The sequence below is a fragment of the Hyla sarda genome, unplaced genomic scaffold (genome assembly GCF_029499605.1).
Source record: "Hyla sarda isolate aHylSar1 unplaced genomic scaffold, aHylSar1.hap1 scaffold_2702, whole genome shotgun sequence".
Classification (NCBI taxonomy): domain Eukaryota; kingdom Metazoa; phylum Chordata; class Amphibia; order Anura; family Hylidae; genus Hyla; species Hyla sarda.
The window spans coordinates 16,774-32,672 of NW_026609399.1; the positions used below are offsets into that span (position 1 = coordinate 16,774).

At 46.1% G+C, this 15,899-nt stretch overlaps 7 non-coding genes across 7 annotated transcripts; all 7 read left to right on the top strand.

The window, feature by feature from the left end:
- Positions 1–927: 927 nt before the first annotated feature.
- LOC130325182 (U2 spliceosomal RNA) lies at positions 928–1,118 on the top strand. The gene has a single exon (XR_008870043.1). It is a non-coding gene; the product is annotated as a U2 spliceosomal RNA (small nuclear RNA).
- Positions 1,119–3,209: 2,091 nt separating this feature from the next.
- LOC130325183 (U2 spliceosomal RNA) lies at positions 3,210–3,400 on the top strand. The gene has a single exon (XR_008870044.1). It is a non-coding gene; the product is annotated as a U2 spliceosomal RNA (small nuclear RNA).
- Positions 3,401–5,475: 2,075 nt separating this feature from the next.
- LOC130325184 (U2 spliceosomal RNA) lies at positions 5,476–5,666 on the top strand. Its single transcript, XR_008870045.1, has one exon. It is a non-coding gene; the product is annotated as a U2 spliceosomal RNA (small nuclear RNA).
- A 2,092-nt stretch (positions 5,667–7,758) lies between these two features.
- On the top strand, positions 7,759–7,949 carry LOC130325186 (U2 spliceosomal RNA). The gene has a single exon (XR_008870046.1). It is a non-coding gene; the product is annotated as a U2 spliceosomal RNA (small nuclear RNA).
- A 2,085-nt stretch (positions 7,950–10,034) lies between these two features.
- LOC130325187 (U2 spliceosomal RNA) lies at positions 10,035–10,225 on the top strand. Its single transcript, XR_008870047.1, has one exon. It is a non-coding gene; the product is annotated as a U2 spliceosomal RNA (small nuclear RNA).
- Positions 10,226–12,313: 2,088 nt separating this feature from the next.
- Positions 12,314–12,504, top strand: LOC130325188 (U2 spliceosomal RNA). The gene has a single exon (XR_008870048.1). It is a non-coding gene; the product is annotated as a U2 spliceosomal RNA (small nuclear RNA).
- A 2,087-nt stretch (positions 12,505–14,591) lies between these two features.
- On the top strand, positions 14,592–14,783 carry LOC130325189 (U2 spliceosomal RNA). The gene has a single exon (XR_008870049.1). It is a non-coding gene; the product is annotated as a U2 spliceosomal RNA (small nuclear RNA).
- The last annotated feature ends 1,116 nt before the right edge of the window (positions 14,784–15,899 follow it).

The following is a 15,899-nucleotide window of genomic DNA, read 5'->3' on the forward strand; positions in this document are numbered from 1 at the left end:
GAGAAATATATATATATATATATATATATATATATATATATATATATATATATACGCGCACACACACACATATATATAAACGTATTCTCCGTTGAGATATTGCAGCCGCTGCTGTGTCCAGGCCCAGGAGCCTTAGCACTGTGCTGTGATGTCACTCAATACCACTGACATCACTAGGTGTAAACAACATCTCTCCTTTGCTGTGTATGTGACTATGGAGCTGTTTGGTGATGTCGTCTATTATGGCCTTCATAGAAGCAACAGGAGATTGTTGCATCCATCTAGAACCCTCAGAACTACAGTGCTATGATGTCACTCACTTCCACAGGCCTTGCAGAGTGTAAACAACAACAACCCAGCTTTGTTGTGTATGTAACCATAGGGATTTGTGATGTCACCTAGAACCTTCACAGCAGCGACAGCTTTATGAGGAGCATCAGCACTGCTCTGCCTGAGCAGAACCATCACCGCCATAGGTTGTCAAATAACCCGGATTTAACCCACACAGGTAAGTCCAATGGGGTGCAGGCATGTCCTCTATGCTTACAGCTTCCCGTGGGTGTTGGTTTGATACCGTTTGGGGACAGCCAAGGAGGCATCTGCAGGCAACAAAGGTAGGTGTGTGCTTGTGTGTGTGTTTCCTATGCAGATCCTAAGCCCAGTGTCACATGCAAGTAGGAGGAGTAAGAAGGGTTCCTGGCAAATCCGGGTTATGGATTGCATTTAAAAAGGCCCCGTGGGAGTGCAATGGGCCCCTGTCTTGCTGCTTAGCAATAATGGTATGGGTTTAGGTTCTGCTGTGTGTACTGGTGGTTGACTGCCCCCCAGCCCAGAGTGTGCATGGAAAATTGTCTGGCAGCCTCCCTGACAGCAAGCAGTGATAGTGCCCATGAAGGGGACCTTGTTGGGCCCGCCCCTTTCACGGTTATCGCTTCTCGGCCTTTTGGCTAAGATCAAGTGTAGTATCTGTTCTTATCAGTTTAATATCTGATACGTCCCCTATCTGGGGACCATATATTAAATGGATTTTTGAGAACGGGGGCCGATTTCGAAGCTTGCTTCCGTCGCCCTATGCATTGACCCGATATGGCAGTATCTTCGGGTACAGTGCACCACCCCCTTACAGGGTTAAAAAGAAAGATTCCTACTTTCATTGCTACCTGCTTGCTGGCTAGCCAGCTAGCCAGCCCTGTGGGCCTTGCTGCTGCAGCCAAAAAACAAAAGGTGGTGCTGCTGCTGCTGCTTCTGCTGCTTCTGCTTGTGTCTGGCCGCTGTTGGAGCGTCCAGGCACAGGACTTCTGCTGCTGCTGACTAAATGGCCTCCTTAATTGGATCATTTGAGTAGCCAGCACACCTGTGCAGGTAGGGCATGACATGATAGGCAGCTGCCTTGATAGCGGGTGGGTGCTGAATGTTCCTAATTGACAAAATAAGATTAATGCTTATGAAGAAATATAAAATCTCATCCCTTCCCCAATATCGCGCCACACCCCTACCCCTTAATTCCCTGGTTGAACTTGATGGACATATGTCTTTTTTCGACCGTACTAACTATGTAACTATGTAACATAACATGGGGGGGGGGGGGGTCTCCTGGCTGTTCACACAGGTGTGTCATTGCTGTACATTGACCATGCATTGCTTCTGTGGTATTGCAAAGGCAAAGACAAATGCTTCCAGCCATCCATTGCACTAATGGATTGGTCATCAGCTGGCTGTCTATGTCCCGCATCAATATAGACCAAAGTACAGAGGGTTAGGCTATGCTATTGTGCACCTACCTGATGCATCAGAAGGTGCGAGGCCCTTGCTAAATTCTGTGCACAGACTTTGAGATCTATACTTTAGACTGTATCTAAACCTGCTCCAACATGGACTGACATTCTGGCCTACTTTCAGCCGATGCGACTTGTCTGTCGCTGAACAGTCGCTTTTTATGTATTCAGCACCTATGTATAATGTTGTAAAAATGCTCTAGAAGCTAAAGTCGCAGAAATGTCACACATATTTGGCCTGCAACTTTCTGTGCGACAAATTCAGACAGGAAAAATCAGTATAAATCCTTAGAAAATTATCCCCCAGCCCCAGTGTCTCCATCTGCTGGCGGTATTGAATAAGCATTGCTGCACTGATGGGGTATGCATTAGACGAAAAAAAAGAAGAAAAAGAAGAATAATACGCCCAGAAAAGAGGCGAAAAGGAGAAAAACGTAAAAAAACGTGAAAAAAAAGTAAGAGGAAGAGAAGGGAAAAAAAGGTGGAAATGGGTTTAAAAGTGATTTCGGCGGAGAAATATATATATATATATATATATATATATATATATATATATATATACGCGCACACACACACATATATATAAACGTATTCTCCGTTGAGATATTGCAGCCGCTGCTGTGTCCAGGCCCAGGAGCCTTAGCACTGTGCTGTGATGTCACTCAATACCACTGACATCACTAGGTGTAAACAACATCTCTCCTTTGCTGTGTATGTGACTATGGAGCTGTTTGGTGATGTCGTCTATTATGGCCTTCATAGAAGCAACAGGAGATTGTTGCATCCATCTAGAACCCTCAGAACTACAGTGCTATGATGTCACTCACTTCCACAGGCCTTGCAGAGTGTAAACAACAACAACCCAGCTTTGTTGTGTATGTAACCATAGGGATTTGTGATGTCACCTAGAACCTTCACAGCAGCGACAGCTTTATGAGGAGCATCAGCACTGCTCTGCCTGAGCAGAACCATCACCGCCATAGGTTGTCAAATAACCCGGATTTAACCCACACAGGTAAGTCCAATGGGGTGCAGGCATGTCCTCTATGCTTACAGCTTCCCGTGGGTGTTGGTTTGATACCGTTTGGGGACAGCCAAGGAGGCATCTGCAGGCAACAAAGGTAGGTGTGTGCTTGTGTGTGTGTTTCCTATGCAGATCCTAAGCCCAGTGTCACATGCAAGTAGGAGGAGTAAGAAGGGTTCCTGGCAAATCCGGGTTATGGATTGCATTTAAAAAGGCCCCGTGGGAGTGCAATGGGCCCCTGTCTTGCTGCTTAGCAATAATGGTATGGGTTTAGGTTCTGCTGTGTGTACTGGTGGTTGACTGCCCCCCAGCCCAGAGTGTGCATGGAAAATTGTCTGGCAGCCTCCCTGACAGCAAGCAGTGATAGTGCCCATGAAGGGGACCTTGTTGGGCCCGCCCCTTTCACGGTTATCGCTTCTCGGCCTTTTGGCTAAGATCAAGTGTAGTATCTGTTCTTATCAGTTTAATATCTGATACGTCCCCTATCTGGGGACCATATATTAAATGGATTTTTGAGAACGGGGGCCGATTTCGAAGCTTGCTTCCGTCGCCCTATGCATTGACCCGATATGGCAGTATCTTCGGGTACAGTGCACCACCCCCTTACAGGGTTAAAAAGAAAGATTCCTACTTTCATTGCTACCTGCTTGCTGGCTAGCCAGCTAGCCAGCCCTGTGGGCCTTGCTGCTGCAGCCAAAAAACAAAAGGTGGTGCTGCTGCTGCTGCTTCTGCTGCTTCTGCTTGTGTCTGGCCGCTGTTGGAGCGTCCAGGCACAGGACTTCTGCTGCTGCTGACTAAATGGCCTCCTTAATTGGATCATTTGAGTAGCCAGCACACCTGTGCAGGTAGGGCATGACATGATAGGCAGCTGCCTTGATAGCGGGTGGGTGCTGAATGTTCCTAATTGACAAAATAAGATTAATGCTTATGAAGAAATATAAAATCTCATCCCTTCCCCAATATCGCGCCACACCCCTACCCCTTAATTCCCTGGTTGAACTTGATGGACATATGTCTTTTTTCGACCGTACTAACTATGTAACTATGTAACATAACATGGGGGGGGGGGGGGGGGGTCTCCTGGCTGTTCACACAGGTGTGTCATTGCTGTACATTGACCATGCATTGCTTCTGTGGTATTGCAAAGGCAAAGACAAATGCTTCCAGCCATCCATTGCACTAATGGATTGGTCATCAGCTGGCTGTCTATGTCCCGCATCAATATAGACCAAAGTACAGAGGGTTAGGCTATGCTATTGTGCACCTACCTGATGCATCAGAAGGTGCGAGGCCCTTGCTAAATTCTGTGCACAGACTTTGAGATCTATACTTTAGACTGTATCTAAACCTGCTCCAACATGGACTGACATTCTGGCCTACTTTCAGCCGATGCGACTTGTCTGTCGCTGAACAGTCGCTTTTTATGTATTCAGCACCTATGTATAATGTTGTAAAAATGCTCTAGAAGCTAAAGTCGCAGAAATGTCACACATATTTGGCCTGCAACTTTCTGTGCGACAAATTCAGACAGGAAAAATCAGTATAAATCCTTAGAAAATTATCCCCCAGTGTCTCCATCTGCTGGCGGTATTGAATAAGCATTGCTGCACTGATGGGGTATGCATTAGACGAAAAAAAAGAAGAAAAAGAAGAATAATACGCCCAGAAAAGAGGCGAAAAGGAGAAAAACGTAAAAAAACGTGAAAAAAAAGTAAGAGGAAGAGAAGGGAAAAAAAGGTGGAAATGGGTTTAAAAGTGATTTCGGCGGAGAAATATATATATATATATATATATATATATATATATGCGCACACACACATAGATATAAACGTATTCTCCGTTGAGATATTGCAGCCGCTGCTGTGTCCAGGCCCAGGAGCCTTAGCACTGTGCTGTGATGTCACTCAATACCACTGACATCACTAGGTGTAAACAACATCTCTCCTTTGCTGTGTATGTGACTATGGAGCTGTTTGGTGATGTCGTCTATTATGGCCTTCATAGAAGCAACAGGAGATTGTTGCATCCATCTAGAACCCTCAGAACTACAGTGCTATGATGTCACTCACTTCCACAGGCCTTGCAGAGTGTAAACAACAACAACCCAGCTTTGTTGTGTATGTAACCATAGGGATTTGTGATGTCACCTAGAACCTTCACAGCAGCGACAGCTTTATGAGGAGCATCAGCACTGCTCTGCCTGAGCAGAACCATCACCGCCATAGGTTGTCAAATAACCCGGATTTAACCCACACAGGTAAGTCCAATGGGGTGCAGGCATGTCCTCTATGCTTACAGCTTCCCGTGGGTGTTGGTTTGATACCGTTTGGGGACAGCCAAGGAGGCATCTGCAGGCAACAAAGGTAGGTGTGTGCTTGTGTGTGTGTTTCCTATGCAGATCCTAAGCCCAGTGTCACATGCAAGTAGGAGGAGTAAGAAGGGTTCCTGGCAAATCCGGGTTATGGATTGCATTTAAAAAGGCCCCGTGGGAGTGCAATGGGCCCCTGTCTTGCTGCTTAGCAATAATGGTATGGGTTTAGGTTCTGCTGTGTGTACTGGTGGTTGACTGCCCCCCAGCCCAGAGTGTGCATGGAAAATTGTCTGGCAGCCTCCCTGACAGCAAGCAGTGATAGTGCCCATGAAGGGGACCTTGTTGGGCCCGCCCCTTTCACGGTTATCGCTTCTCGGCCTTTTGGCTAAGATCAAGTGTAGTATCTGTTCTTATCAGTTTAATATCTGATACGTCCCCTATCTGGGGACCATATATTAAATGGATTTTTGAGAACGGGGGCCGATTTCGAAGCTTGCTTCCGTCGCCCTATGCATTGACCCGATATGGCAGTATCTTCGGGTACAGTGCACCACCCCCTTACAGGGTTAAAAAGAAAGATTCCTACTTTCATTGCTACCTGCTTGCTGGCTAGCCAGCTAGCCAGCCCTGTGGGCCTTGCTGCTGCAGCCAAAAAACAAAAGGTGGTGCTGCTGCTGCTGCTTCTGCTGCTTCTGCTTGTGTCTGGCCGCTGTTGGAGCGTCCAGGCACAGGACTTCTGCTGCTGCTGACTAAATGGCCTCCTTAATTGGATCATTTGAGTAGCCAGCACACCTGTGCAGGTAGGGCATGACATGATAGGCAGCTGCCTTGATAGCGGGTGGGTGCTGAATGTTCCTAATTGACAAAATAAGATTAATGCTTATGAAGAAATATAAAATCTCATCCCTTCCCCAATATCGCGCCACACCCCTACCCCTTAATTCCCTGGTTGAACTTGATGGACATATGTCTTTTTTCGACCGTACTAACTATGTAACTATGTAACATAACATGGGGGGGGGGGGGGGGGGGTCTCCTGGCTGTTCACACAGGTGTGTCATTGCTGTACATTGACCATGCATTGCTTCTGTGGTATTGCAAAGGCAAAGACAAATGCTTCCAGCCATCCATTGCACTAATGGATTGGTCATCAGCTGGCTGTCTATGTCCCGCATCAATATAGACCAAAGTACAGAGGGTTAGGCTATGCTATTGTGCACCTACCTGATGCATCAGAAGGTGCGAGGCCCTTGCTAAATTCTGTGCACAGACTTTGAGATCTATACTTTAGACTGTATCTAAACCTGCTCCAACATGGACTGACATTCTGGCCTACTTTCAGCCGATGCGACTTGTCTGTCGCTGAACAGTCGCTTTTTATGTATTCAGCACCTATGTATAATGTTGTAAAAATGCTCTAGAAGCTAAAGTCGCAGAAATGTCACACATATTTGGCCTGCAACTTTCTGTGCGACAAATTCAGACAGGAAAAATCAGTATAAATCCTTAGAAAATTATCCCCCAGTGTCTCCATCTGCTGGCGGTATTGAATAAGCATTGCTGCACTGATGGGGTATGCATTAGACGAAAAAAAAGAAGAAAAAGAAGAATAATACGCCCAGAAAAGAGGCGAAAAGGAGAAAAACGTAAAAAAACGTGAAAAAAAAGTAAGAGGAAGAGAAGGGAAAAAAAGGTGGAAATGGGTTTAAAAGTGATTTCGGCGGAGAAATATATATATATATATATATATATATATATATATATATATATATACGCGCACACACACACATATATATATAAACGTATTCTCCGTTGAGATATTGCAGCCGCTGCTGTGTCCAGGCCCAGGAGCCTTAGCACTGTGCTGTGATGTCACTCAATACCACTGACATCACTAGGTGTAAACAACATCTCTCCTTTGCTGTGTATGTGACTATGGAGCTGTTTGGTGATGTCGTCTATTATGGCCTTCATAGAAGCAACAGGAGATTGTTGCATCCATCTAGAACCCTCAGAACTACAGTGCTATGATGTCACTCACTTCCACAGGCCTTGCAGAGTGTAAACAACAACAACCCAGCTTTGTTGTGTATGTAACCATAGGGATTTGTGATGTCACCTAGAACCTTCACAGCAGCGACAGCTTTATGAGGAGCATCAGCACTGCTCTGCCTGAGCAGAACCATCACCGCCATAGGTTGTCAAATAACCCGGATTTAACCCACACAGGTAAGTCCAATGGGGTGCAGGCATGTCCTCTATGCTTACAGCTTCCCGTGGGTGTTGGTTTGATACCGTTTGGGGACAGCCAAGGAGGCATCTGCAGGCAACAAAGGTAGGTGTGTGCTTGTGTGTGTGTTTCCTATGCAGATCCTAAGCCCAGTGTCACATGCAAGTAGGAGGAGTAAGAAGGGTTCCTGGCAAATCCGGGTTATGGATTGCATTTAAAAAGGCCCCGTGGGAGTGCAATGGGCCCCTGTCTTGCTGCTTAGCAATAATGGTATGGGTTTAGGTTCTGCTGTGTGTACTGGTGGTTGACTGCCCCCCAGCCCAGAGTGTGCATGGAAAATTGTCTGGCAGCCTCCCTGACAGCAAGCAGTGATAGTGCCCATGAAGGGGACCTTGTTGGGCCCGCCCCTTTCACGGTTATCGCTTCTCGGCCTTTTGGCTAAGATCAAGTGTAGTATCTGTTCTTATCAGTTTAATATCTGATACGTCCCCTATCTGGGGACCATATATTAAATGGATTTTTGAGAACGGGGGCCGATTTCGAAGCTTGCTTCCGTCGCCCTATGCATTGACCCGATATGGCAGTATCTTCGGGTACAGTGCACCACCCCCTTACAGGGTTAAAAAGAAAGATTCCTACTTTCATTGCTACCTGCTTGCTGGCTAGCCAGCTAGCCAGCCCTGTGGGCCTTGCTGCTGCAGCCAAAAAACAAAAGGTGGTGCTGCTGCTGCTGCTGCTGCTTCTGCTGCTTCTGCTTGTGTCTGGCCGCTGTTGGAGCGTCCAGGCACAGGACTTCTGCTGCTGCTGACTAAATGGCCTCCTTAATTGGATCATTTGAGTAGCCAGCACACCTGTGCAGGTAGGGCATGACATGATAGGCAGCTGCCTTGATAGCGGGTGGGTGCTGAATGTTCCTAATTGACAAAATAAGATTAATGCTTATGAAGAAATATAAAATCTCATCCCTTCCCCAATATCGCGCCACACCCCTACCCCTTAATTCCCTGGTTGAACTTGATGGACATATGTCTTTTTTCGACCGTACTAACTATGTAACTATGTAACATAACATGGGGGGGGGGGGGGGGTCTCCTGGCTGTTCACACAGGTGTGTCATTGCTGTACATTGACCATGCATTGCTTCTGTGGTATTGCAAAGGCAAAGACAAATGCTTCCAGCCATCCATTGCACTAATGGATTGGTCATCAGCTGGCTGTCTATGTCCCGCATCAATATAGACCAAAGTACAGAGGGTTAGGCTATGCTATTGTGCACCTACCTGATGCATCAGAAGGTGCGAGGCCCTTGCTAAATTCTGTGCACAGACTTTGAGATCTATACTTTAGACTGTATCTAAACCTGCTCCAACATGGACTGACATTCTGGCCTACTTTCAGCCGATGCGACTTGTCTGTCGCTGAACAGTCGCTTTTTATGTATTCAGCACCTATGTATAATGTTGTAAAAATGCTCTAGAAGCTAAAGTCGCAGAAATGTCACACATATTTGGCCTGCAACTTTCTGTGCGACAAATTCAGACAGGAAAAATCAGTATAAATCCTTAGAAAATTATCCCCCAGTGTCTCCATCTGCTGGCGGTATTGAATAAGCATTGCTGCACTGATGGGGTATGCATTAGACGAAAAAAAAGAAGAAAAAGAAGAATAATACGCCCAGAAAAGAGGCGAAAAGGAGAAAAACGTAAAAAAACGTGAAAAAAAAGTAAGAGGAAGAGAAGGGAAAAAAAGGTGGAAATGGGTTTAAAAGTGATTTCGGCGGAGAAATATATATATATATATATATATATATATATATATATACGCGCACACACACACATATATATAAACGTATTCTCCGTTGAGATATTGCAGCCGCTGCTGTGTCCAGGCCCAGGAGCCTTAGCACTGTGCTGTGATGTCACTCAATACCACTGACATCACTAGGTGTAAACAACATCTCTCCTTTGCTGTGTATGTGACTATGGAGCTGTTTGGTGATGTCGTCTATTATGGCCTTCATAGAAGCAACAGGAGATTGTTGCATCCATCTAGAACCCTCAGAACTACAGTGCTATGATGTCACTCACTTCCACAGGCCTTGCAGAGTGTAAACAACAACAACCCAGCTTTGTTGTGTATGTAACCATAGGGATTTGTGATGTCACCTAGAACCTTCACAGCAGCGACAGCTTTATGAGGAGCATCAGCACTGCTCTGCCTGAGCAGAACCATCACCGCCATAGGTTGTCAAATAACCCGGATTTAACCCACACAGGTAAGTCCAATGGGGTGCAGGCATGTCCTCTATGCTTACAGCTTCCCGTGGGTGTTGGTTTGATACCGTTTGGGGACAGCCAAGGAGGCATCTGCAGGCAACAAAGGTAGGTGTGTGCTTGTGTGTGTGTTTCCTATGCAGATCCTAAGCCCAGTGTCACATGCAAGTAGGAGGAGTAAGAAGGGTTCCTGGCAAATCCGGGTTATGGATTGCATTTAAAAAGGCCCCGTGGGAGTGCAATGGCCCCCTGTCTTGCTGCTTAGCAATAATGGTATGGGTTTAGGTTCTGCTGTGTGTACTGGTGGTTGACTGCCCCCCAGCCCAGAGTGTGCATGGAAAATTGTCTGGCAGCCTCCCTGACAGCAAGCAGTGATAGTGCCCATGAAGGGGACCTTGTTGGGCCCGCCCCTTTCACGGTTATCGCTTCTCGGCCTTTTGGCTAAGATCAAGTGTAGTATCTGTTCTTATCAGTTTAATATCTGATACGTCCCCTATCTGGGGACCATATATTAAATGGATTTTTGAGAACGGGGGCCGATTTCGAAGCTTGCTTCCGTCGCCCTATGCATTGACCCGATATGGCAGTATCTTCGGGTACAGTGCACCACCCCCTTACAGGGTTAAAAAGAAAGATTCCTACTTTCATTGCTACCTGCTTGCTGGCTAGCCAGCTAGCCAGCCCTGTGGGCCTTGCTGCTGCAGCCAAAAAACAAAAGGTGGTGCTGCTGCTGCTGCTTCTGCTGCTTCTGCTTGTGTCTGGCCGCTGTTGGAGCGTCCAGGCACAGGACTTCTGCTGCTGCTGACTAAATGGCCTCCTTAATTGGATCATTTGAGTAGCCAGCACACCTGTGCAGGTAGGGCATGACATGATAGGCAGCTGCCTTGATAGCGGGTGGGTGCTGAATGTTCCTAATTGACAAAATAAGATTAATGCTTATGAAGAAATATAAAATCTCATCCCTTCCCCAATATCGCGCCACACCCCTACCCCTTAATTCCCTGGTTGAACTTGATGGACATATGTCTTTTTTCGACCGTACTAACTATGTAACTATGTAACATAACATGGGGGGGGGGGGGGGGGTCTCCTGGCTGTTCACACAGGTGTGTCATTGCTGTACATTGACCATGCATTGCTTCTGTGGTATTGCAAAGGCAAAGACAAATGCTTCCAGCCATCCATTGCACTAATGGATTGGTCATCAGCTGGCTGTCTATGTCCCGCATCAATATAGACCAAAGTACAGAGGGTTAGGCTATGCTATTGTGCACCTACCTGATGCATCAGAAGGTGCGAGGCCCTTGCTAAATTCTGTGCACAGACTTTGAGATCTATACTTTAGACTGTATCTAAACCTGCTCCAACATGGACTGACATTCTGGCCTACTTTCAGCCGATGCGACTTGTCTGTCGCTGAACAGTCGCTTTTTATGTATTCAGCACCTATGTATAATGTTGTAAAAATGCTCTAGAAGCTAAAGTCGCAGAAATGTCACACATATTTGGCCTGCAACTTTCTGTGCGACAAATTCAGACAGGAAAAATCAGTATAAATCCTTAGAAAATTATCCCCCAGTGTCTCCATCTGCTGGCGGTATTGAATAAGCATTGCTGCACTGATGGGGTATGCATTAGACGAAAAAAAAGAAGAAAAAGAAGAATAATACGCCCAGAAAAGAGGCGAAAAGGAGAAAAACGTAAAAAAACGTGAAAAAAAAGTAAGAGGAAGAGAAGGGAAAAAAAGGTGGAAATGGGTTTAAAAGTGATTTCGGCGGAGAAATATATATATATATATATATATATATATATATATATATATATATACGCGCACACACACACATATATATAAACGTATTCTCCGTTGAGATATTGCAGCCGCTGCTGTGTCCAGGCCCAGGAGCCTTAGCACTGTGCTGTGATGTCACTCATTACCACTGACATCACTAGGTGTAAACAACATCTCTCCTTTGCTGTGTATGTGACTATGGAGCTGTTTGGTGATGTCGTCTATTATGGCCTTCATAGAAGCAACAGGAGATTGTTGCATCCATCTAGAACCCTCAGAACTACAGTGCTATGATGTCACTCACTTCCACAGGCCTTGCAGAGTGTAAACAACAACAACCCAGCTTTGTTGTGTATGTAACCATAGGGATTTGTGATGTCACCTAGAACCTTCACAGCAGCGACAGCTTTATGAGGAGCATCAGCACTGCTCTGCCTGAGCAGAACCATCACCGCCATAGGTTGTCAAATAACCCGGATTTAACCCACACAGGTAAGTCCAATGGGGTGCAGGCATGTCCTCTATGCTTACAGCTTCCCGTGGGTGTTGGTTTGATACCGTTTGGGGACAGCCAAGGAGGCATCTGCAGGCAACAAAGGTAGGTGTGTGCTTGTGTGTGTGTTTCCTATGCAGATCCTAAGCCCAGTGTCACATGCAAGTAGGAGGAGTAAGAAGGGTTCCTGGCAAATCCGGGTTATGGATTGCATTTAAAAAGGCCCCGTGGGAGTGCAATGGGCCCCTGTCTTGCTGCTTAGCAATAATGGTATGGGTTTAGGTTCTGCTGTGTGTACTGGTGGTTGACTGCCCCCCAGCCCAGAGTGTGCATGGAAAATTGTCTGGCAGCCTCCCTGACAGCAAGCAGTGATAGTGCCCATGAAGGGGACCTTGTTGGGCCCGCCCCTTTCACGGTTATCGCTTCTCGGCCTTTTGGCTAAGATCAAGTGTAGTATCTGTTCTTATCAGTTTAATATCTGATACGTCCCCTATCTGGGGACCATATATTAAATGGATTTTTGAGAACGGGGGCCGATTTCGAAGCTTGCTTCCGTCGCCCTATGCATTGACCCGATATGGCAGTATCTTCGGGTACAGTGCACCACCCCCTTACAGGGTTAAAAAGAAAGATTCCTACTTTCATTGCTACCTGCTTGCTGGCTAGCCAGCTAGCCAGCCCTGTGGGCCTTGCTGCTGCAGCCAAAAAACAAAAGGTGGTGCTGCTGCTGCTGCTTCTGCTGCTTCTGCTTGTGTCTGGCCGCTGTTGGAGCGTCCAGGCACAGGACTTCTGCTGCTGCTGACTAAATGGCCTCCTTAATTGGATCATTTGAGTAGCCAGCACACCTGTGCAGGTAGGGCATGACATGATAGGCAGCTGCCTTGATAGCGGGTGGGTGCTGAATGTTCCTAATTGACAAAATAAGATTAATGCTTATGAAGAAATATAAAATCTCATCCCTTCCCCAATATCGCGCCACACCCCTACCCCTTAATTCCCTGGTTGAACTTGATGGACATATGTCTTTTTTCGACCGTACTAACTATGTAACTATGTAACATAACATGGGGGGGGGGGGGGGGTCTCCTGGCTGTTCACACAGGTGTGTCATTGCTGTACATTGACCATGCATTGCTTCTGTGGTATTGCAAAGGCAAAGACAAATGCTTCCAGCCATCCATTGCACTAATGGATTGGTCATCAGCTGGCTGTCTATGTCCCGCATCAATATAGACCAAAGTACAGAGGGTTAGGCTATGCTATTGTGCACCTACCTGATGCATCAGAAGGTGCGAGGCCCTTGCTAAATTCTGTGCACAGACTTTGAGATCTATACTTTAGACTGTATCTAAACCTGCTCCAACATGGACTGACATTCTGGCCTACTTTCAGCCGATGCGACTTGTCTGTCGCTGAACAGTCGCTTTTTATGTATTCAGCACCTATGTATAATGTTGTAAAAATGCTCTAGAAGCTAAAGTCGCAGAAATGTCACACATATTTGGCCTGCAACTTTCTGTGCGACAAATTCAGACAGGAAAAATCAGTATAAATCCTTAGAAAATTATCCCCCAGTGTCTCCATCTGCTGGCGGTATTGAATAAGCATTGCTGCACTGATGGGGTATGCATTAGACGAAAAAAAAAGAAGAAAAAGAAGAATAATACGCCCAGAAAAGAGGCGAAAAGGAGAAAAACGTAAAAAAACGTGAAAAAAAAGTAAGAGGAAGAGAAGGGAAAAAAAGGTGGAAATGGGTTTAAAAGTGATTTCGGCGGAGAAATATATATATATATATATATATATATATATATATATATATATATACGCGCACACACACACATATATATAAACGTATTCTCCGTTGAGATATTGCAGCCGCTGCTGTGTCCAGGCCCAGGAGCCTTAGCACTGTGCTGTGATGTCACTCAATACCACTGACATCACTAGGTGTAAACAACATCTCTCCTTTGCTGTGTATGTGACTATGGAGCTGTTTGGTGATGTCGTCTATTATGGCCTTCATAGAAGCAACAGGAGATTGTTGCATCCATCTAGAACCCTCAGAACTACAGTGCTATGATGTCACTCACTTCCACAGGCCTTGCAGAGTGTAAACAACAACAACCCAGCTTTGTTGTGTATGTAACCATAGGGATTTGTGATGTCACCTAGAACCTTCACAGCAGCGACAGCTTTATGAGGAGCATCAGCACTGCTCTGCCTGAGCAGAACCATCACCGCCATAGGTTGTCAAATAACCCGGATTTAACCCACACAGGTAAGTCCAATGGGGTGCAGGCATGTCCTCTATGCTTACAGCTTCCCGTGGGTGTTGGTTTGATACCGTTTGGGGACAGCCAAGGAGGCATCTGCAGGCAACAAAGGTAGGTGTGTGCTTGTGTGTGTGTTTCCTATGCAGATCCTAAGCCAGTGTCACATGCAAGTAGGAGGAGTAAGAAGGGTTCCTGGCAAATCCGGGTTATGGATTGCATTTAAAAAGGCCCCGTGGGAGTGCAATGGGCCCCTGTCTTGCTGCTTAGCAATAATGGTATGGGTTTAGGTTCTGCTGTGTGTACTGGTGGTTGACTGCCCCCCAGCCCAGAGTGTGCATGGAAAATTGTCTGGCAGCCTCCCTGACAGCAAGCAGTGATAGTGCCCATGAAGGGGACCTTGTTGGGCCCGCCCCTTTCACGGTTATCGCTTCTCGGCCTTTTTGGCTAAGATCAAGTGTAGTATCTGTTCTTATCAGTTTAATATCTGATACGTCCCCTATCTGGGGACCATATATTAAATGGATTTTTGAGAACGGGGGCCGATTTCGAAGCTTGCTTCCGTCGCCCTATGCATTGACCCGATATGGCAGTATCTTCGGGTACAGTGCACCACCCCCTTACAGGGTTAAAAAGAAAGATTCCTACTTTCATTGCTACCTGCTTGCTGGCTAGCCAGCTAGCCAGCCCTGTGGGCCTTGCTGCTGCAGCCAAAAAACAAAAGGTGGTGCTGCTGCTGCTGCTTCTGCTGCTTCTGCTTGTGTCTGGCCGCTGTTGGAGCGTCCAGGCACAGGACTTCTGCTGCTGCTGACTAAATGGCCTCCTTAATTGGATCATTTGAGTAGCCAGCACACCTGTGCAGGTAGGGCATGACATGATAGGCAGCTGCCTTGATAGCGGGTGGGTGCTGAATGTTCCTAATTGACAAAATAAGATTAATGCTTATGAAGAAATATAAAATCTCATCCCTTCCCCAATATCGCGCCACACCCCTACCCCTTAATTCCCTGGTTGAACTTGATGGACATATGTCTTTTTTCGACCGTACTAACTATGTAACTATGTAACATAACATCGGGGGGGGGGGGGGGGGTCTCCTGGCTGTTCACACAGGTGTGTCATTGCTGTACATTGACCATGCATTGCTTCTGTGGTATTGCAAAGGCAAAGACAAATGCTTCCAGCCATCCATTGCACTAATGGATTGGTCATCAGCTGGCTGTCTATGTCCCGCATCAATATAGACCAAAGTACAGAGGGTTAGGCTATGCTATTGTGCACCTACCTGATGCATCAGAAGGTGCGAGGCCCTTGCTAAATTCTGTGCACAGACTTTGAGATCTATACTTTAGACTGTATCTAAACCTGCTCCAACATGGACTGACATTCTGGCCTACTTTCAGCCGATGCGACTTGTCTGTCGCTGAACAGTCGCTTTTTATGTATTCAGCACCTATGTATAATGTTGTAAAAATGCTCTAGAAGCTAAAGTCGCAGAAATGTCACACATATTTGGCCTGCAACTTTCTGTGCGACAAATTCAGACAGGAAAAATCAGTATAAATCCTTAGAAAATTATCCCCCAGTGTCTCCATCTGCTGGCGGTATTGAATAAGCATTGCTGCACTGATGGGGTATGCATTAGACGAAAAAAAAGAAGAAAAAGAAGAATAATACGCCCAGAAAAGAGGCGGAAAAGGAGAAAAACGTAAAAAAACGTGAAAAAAAAGTAAG